This window comes from Gobio gobio, assembly GCF_949357685.1.
Source record: "Gobio gobio genome assembly, chromosome: 13".
Lineage (NCBI taxonomy): Eukaryota > Metazoa > Chordata > Actinopteri > Cypriniformes > Gobionidae > Gobio > Gobio gobio.
Window position 1 is genome coordinate 40,142,379 of NC_137106.1, and position 5,878 is coordinate 40,148,256.

Here is a 5,878-nt window from a genome sequence, read left to right on the forward strand (position 1 = left end):
CCGCAGGCCTCATCCTCCGAGCCCCACGGAGGAAACGTACAACCAGATGGTGCCTTCCCAACGTCGCATCACCTAAAGGTGCGTGGAAAGCCCCAATGGCAGCCACATACACCTTAAGTGTGGACGGGGAAAGACCGGCGGAGAAGCGGTCTTGAAGGAACTCCAGCACTGAAGCCACTGGGCAGTTAACTGGGTTCACCTGCCGCTCTCTACACCAAGTGGAAAATACATTCCACTTTAGGCTGTACAACCTCCTGGTGGATGGAGCTCTGGAACTGAGTAGGGTCTCCACGACACCTGCCGACAGGCCCTCTGCTAGGAACTGAGCCCCCTCAGGGGCCAGACCCAGAGATCCCATACCTCTGGCCGTGGGTAGAAAATCGTACCCCTGGCCTGAGACAGCAGATCCCTCCTCAGAGGGACCTGCCATGGGGGACCGTCCAGCAGGTCGATGATGTCGGAGAACCATACCCGAGTGGGCCACCGGGGTGCTACTAAGAGAAGGCTGACGCCCTCCCGGCGGACACGTTCCAGAACTCCCGGGAGCAGAGCGATCGGGGGAAAAGCGTACAGACGCAGCCTCGGCCACGTCTGAGCCATGGCATCCAGCCCCAGAGGGGCCGGATGAGTGAGGGAGAACCACAGCGGGCAGTGGGACGTCTCTCGAGACGCAAATAGATCCACTTCCACCGGGCCCAGCCGCTCGCACATAGCCTCCACCACCTCGGGGTGGAGTCGCCATTCCCCGGGCCTCAGCCCCTGCCTCGACAGGATGTCTGCTCCCTGATTTTGGTCCCCGGGAATGTACATCGCCCTGAGGGATGACAACTTCCCCTGGGACCACAGAAGGACCTGATGCGCCAGTCTGCAAAGAGGGCGCGACCTCAGGCCCCCCTGGTGGTTCAGATACGATACTGCCGACATGCTGTCGGATCGGATCAGGACATGGTGGCCGCGGAGGTCCGGGAGAAAGCTCCTCAGAGCCTTGTAGACCGCCAGCATTTCCAGGCAATTGATATGCCAGGAAGAATGCCGGGTCTCCCACAGACCCCTGGAAAAGCGGCCTTCCATGACCGCGCCCCAACCAGTGAGGGAAGCGTCTGTTGAAACGGACTTCCGGCAACACAACGCTCCCAACACCGGCCCCTGGGACAGGAACCAAGGTTTCTTCCACATGACGAGGGAACGAAGGCATCTGCGCGTTACCCTGATCATGCGAAAAGGATTCCCCCTGGGGGAAAACCCCTTGGTTCTCAGCCACCACTGGAGGGGTCTCATGTAGAGCAGACCGAACGGAATCACGTTGGCTGCTGCTGCCATGAGACCCAGCAGTCTCTGAAACTGCTTCACAGTGAGGCTGCGGCCCAGCTTCACTCTCGAGACCATCGCCAGTATGGACTCCACGCGTGCGGGGGACAGTCGTGCCCGCATCAGCGTCGAATCCCATACAACCCCCAGGAACGTAGTCCTCTGGGAGGGCGTCAACACGCTCTTCTTCGTGTTGAGTCTGAGACCCAAGCACCTTATGTGGGCTAGAACGACATCTCGATGTCGAACCGCCATATCGTACGACTGAGCCAAAATCAGCCAGTCGTCGATATAATTGAGTATGCGGATGCCCTGGAGTCTCAACGGAGCCAGTGCTGCATCCATACACTTCGTGAAGGTGCGAGGGGAGAGAGCTAGGCCGAACGGAAGAACCCGATACTGGTACGCTTCGCCCCCGAAAGCGAACCGCAGGAACTTCCTGTGAGCTGGAAGGATGGAGATATGGAAGTATGCGTCCTTCAGATCTATCGTGACGAACCAGTCCTCGAACTGGATCTGAGTCACGATGGCTGGAATTGTGAGCATCCTGAACCTGTATCTCCTCAGAGACCGGTTCAGGTGCCTGAGATCTAGAATTGGACGCAACCCCCCATCCTTCTTGGGAACTATGAAGTACCGGCTGTAGAACCCGGACTCCCTGTCTGGTGGAGGAATATTCTCTATAGCCTCCTTGACCAGCAGAGAGCGTACTTCTTGCTCCATCACCCGCACCTGCTCGGGACCGACCATAGTTCGAACCACCCCGTTGAATTTCGGGGGAGGGAAACCGAACTGCAGTCTGTAACCCCGTTCCACAGTACGCAGGGCCCACGCAGATATACCCGGAAGGCATGTCCATGCGCCGAGATAATCTACTAAGGGAACTAGCCTCTCGAGGCCAGCCTCGGGTGTTATTCGAGCCTCTACCCCAACGCCCTGAAGCGGCTGACCGGCAGGGTGTCGTCGGAGAAGAGGTCCGTGAGGCGCACGCGGCTGCTGAACTGTCGCAAGTCCTAATGGAGGCGACTGGTTCAGTGCGCGCGCAGGGAACCGATGCGGCCCGAAACGTCTTGGACGGCGGGAGCGCAGCAACGATTCCCCGAGAGTCCCAGAGTGGAAACGACCTCGATCGCTCCACCCTGTGGGGGACGACTCTCAGCGATCCTGCCGAAGCTAGGACCGCTTGGGAGCCTTCTTAGCCTGGATGACGTCCCTCAGGTCGCTCTTAGGCTGAGAAGGCTTCCTGCGAGAGCGCCGCCTCCTTTGCCAAGCTCCCTCGGGAGGGGCGCGGGAGGCGACACTCTGCCTCTGCACATCGCGGTGCGATGAGCTGGGTGAGGGTCCGGGCTGCCCACCCGGGCCTGCTCTAACTGCAGAGCCCGAGCGGCGAGGGAAGAACTTCTGGAAGGCGGCTGACTGCTTCCTCGCCTCCTGAAACCTCTCGACGACAGTATCCACTGCCCCGCCGAAGAGGCCAGAAGGCGAGATCGGAGCATCAAGGAGAAAATGTTTCTCGCTCTCCTTGATTCCCGACAGCGTCAGCCAGAGATGCCTCTCAACGCATACCATTCCAGCCATAGAGCGGCCCACAGCGCGAGCCGTCTCCTTGGTAATGCGGAGAGACAAATCCGTTGCCTTCCTGAGCTCAGTGAAATCATCCGGAGATGGTCCCTCGCCCTCATCCAGCTCTTTGAGGAGGTCGGCTTGGTATGCCTGCAGGACCGCCATGGTGTGCAGACAACCAGCAGCTCGACCTGCCGCACCAAAAGCCCTGCCGACTAACTTGGATGTGTCGCGGCAAGGTTTAGTGGGCAGCGACGGAGCCTTCAATGATGCAGCGGCCCCGGGTGAGAGGTGGCTCGCAAGCGCCTCTTCCACCTGTGGCAACGCTGCATAACCCAACTCAGCCGTCCCCAGCACATTAGCAAAATCGAGTACTGGGGGATTAGCTACACGGGCTGAGAAGGGTTTTTCCCACAATCTACACAACTCGTTATGCAGATCGGGGAAAAAAGGAAGACCCCGCCGTGGAGGTTGAACCCGACGCCTGAAAAAGCGTTCATCCAGCTTAGATGGTGGCTGGATGTCCACTATTTCTTGTGGCCAATCCAAACTCAGTTTGGCCACAGCGCGGGTTAAAACCTCCACGAGCTCCTCAACAGCGGATGCGTGGGGTGGCGAAAGCCCCACATCATCCACCTCGATCCTCAAATTGTCTGATTCCTCAGAATCAGACAGCCTGAGAACCGGATCCTCCGCCCCGCGGGAAGAAGCCGCATCGCGGGCTTCCACACGGGGCGGGAGGATATCAGAATCTTCAGAGGAGGATAGGGAGGATGCCTCAGCAGTCCCATATCCTCTTGAAAGATCCCGCTGTGAGCCCCACGATCTACGGCGCCGCGCTGCCTCAACAGACGCAGGCCCAGAACCGCGGGGCTCACGAGGCTGACCGGTCTCCTCAAAGACGGCCAGCCGCGAGCGCAGCACCCTCAGCGGCAGCAGTTCACAATCACCGCAAGCCGCCCCCTCAAGAGCGGCTTGGGCGTGCTGCACGCCGAGACACTGCACACAAAGCTGATGTGTGTCCGTGCCCGTAATGTAGCGCGGACACGGGTGCACACACAGCCTGAAACGCTCGCTCGCCATAATATATAATAATGCTTGCTTTCACGTTGTAACAACACCTTCAGACTGAACAAACAGAGCGCTCACGCTGAAGAGCAAAAAAGCTATCTCTGTTTCGTTCAGACGTCTCTTTGTTTCTTCCGGGTATGCCGTCACATACGACGTCATCACGCAACACCAATCGGATTGGGCTGATTCTACTGTTTCTTCAGACGCTTAACGCGAGGGGCGTTCCCCAAAGTGTCGTCACGATGACGCAGTTCGAGTTCCCTCGAAGGGGAACAGGGAAAGAGGGCTAACCAATCTGAGGGCTGTCCCCCCCTAAAAACCATGCTGAGTATTGTAAATAATATAACAATATATACTTAAAATAAATGTGTAAGTAGTAAAACAATACAAACGCAAACGGGACAAAAAATGCGTTTTAAGTTTAGAAACATTTTGAGTCCCCCCTCCCCCCTTGATCCACCGCGCACCTCAACTAACCATAGACCGTAAAAAACTACCATAAGTTTGGGGAGAGAACAAAGCTCTTCAGACAGCAGTTGTAAAACACCAGTAAGCTGTCAAGGCTATTTTATTCACTTTAAACATCAGATGAAGTGATTCTTTTCTCTTTAATACAGATTACGAATAATAGGCTAATGAACCCAAAATTCAAGCAACCAGCCCCCAAATTCTAAAAATTGCTGCTAATTCTAAACCGAAAGTATGCGCACGGCCGTTCTGTCAGATCTGTGTAGGGTTTTGCTCAATATGATAATAAGTGGCAGATCAGAGGGCTTGCTGCAGTTGAATATCTAAATATCTGAATATCATAGTATAAAATACTATGTGGAGGATGCAAGATAATTTAATAATTATAATATGACTGCGTGGTGAACCGTATTTAAACAACTATCGCTTTGTGTTGTTGGTCAGATAAAATGACAGAGAAAAGAAAAACGGACATTAGATCATTTTTCAGCGCACCAAAACGTGAATGTTTTTATTATTTTTTTTGTGGTAGGCTACACATATCCTTACAAGTACGATTTTGGCTGTATTATTTGTGTCCCCTTCAAAAATAGCTCTTGAGAAATGTTATGTTTATTGTCCCCCCAACTGTTAGATGAAATTTACGCCCCTGTTGAGGGTGAGTAAATCATGGGCTAATTTTCATTTTTGGGTGAACTATCCCTTTAAATAATATAAAATATGTATGATTGTAACAGTTGGTGAACCAGGAACAGACTGAAGACAAAATACAAACGTTAACTTTAACAATGACGCTCAGGAACAAACAGAAAGGCAGGGAAACAAACTCCAGCGTAACAGTGACTAGACAAAGACTGAAGGTGAGGGTGCAACTTAAGTAGTGAACAGAAACAAGATGATTAACTAGATACAGTTGGGACAAATGAACAAACAAGGGTAACCATGGGAACAAAGGAATAGAGTGCCGAAGTTATGATGTCACTTTGTAGGCCAAAACGCGGAAGTGAGTTAGCATTTTAGCCCTTCCGGTTCCCTTGCCCTTAAGTCTATGGGTTTTTTGAATGGGTTTTTGCTAAATCGCCTGAAATAAGGTCTGTGGTTAACAAAGCCTCTAAATATTTTCACGTTTTGATCTATGATATAAAACACATTAGTTAAAACCTGTTTGTGATTTTTTAAAACTTTAAACGGTGGTTGCTAACAAGTTGCTAAAAGGGACTACATCCTTTGGCGGGGACTTTAGACGTCATCGTGACAAACAGGCCATCTCTCACTAGCCCGCGTTTCAGCCTTATGAAGAACTTATGTGGCGTGAATAAATCGCGCTATTCGCACAAAGTTGGATGCTTGAACATTTGGAGTTTACTCTCTTCACATGTTTGTCTCATTGAGAAATGGATAAAATGGGCTGTGTTTACACGTCTTTTTGTGTTAAAATCTACTGTTAATGTGTGACAACGTAGTTTTA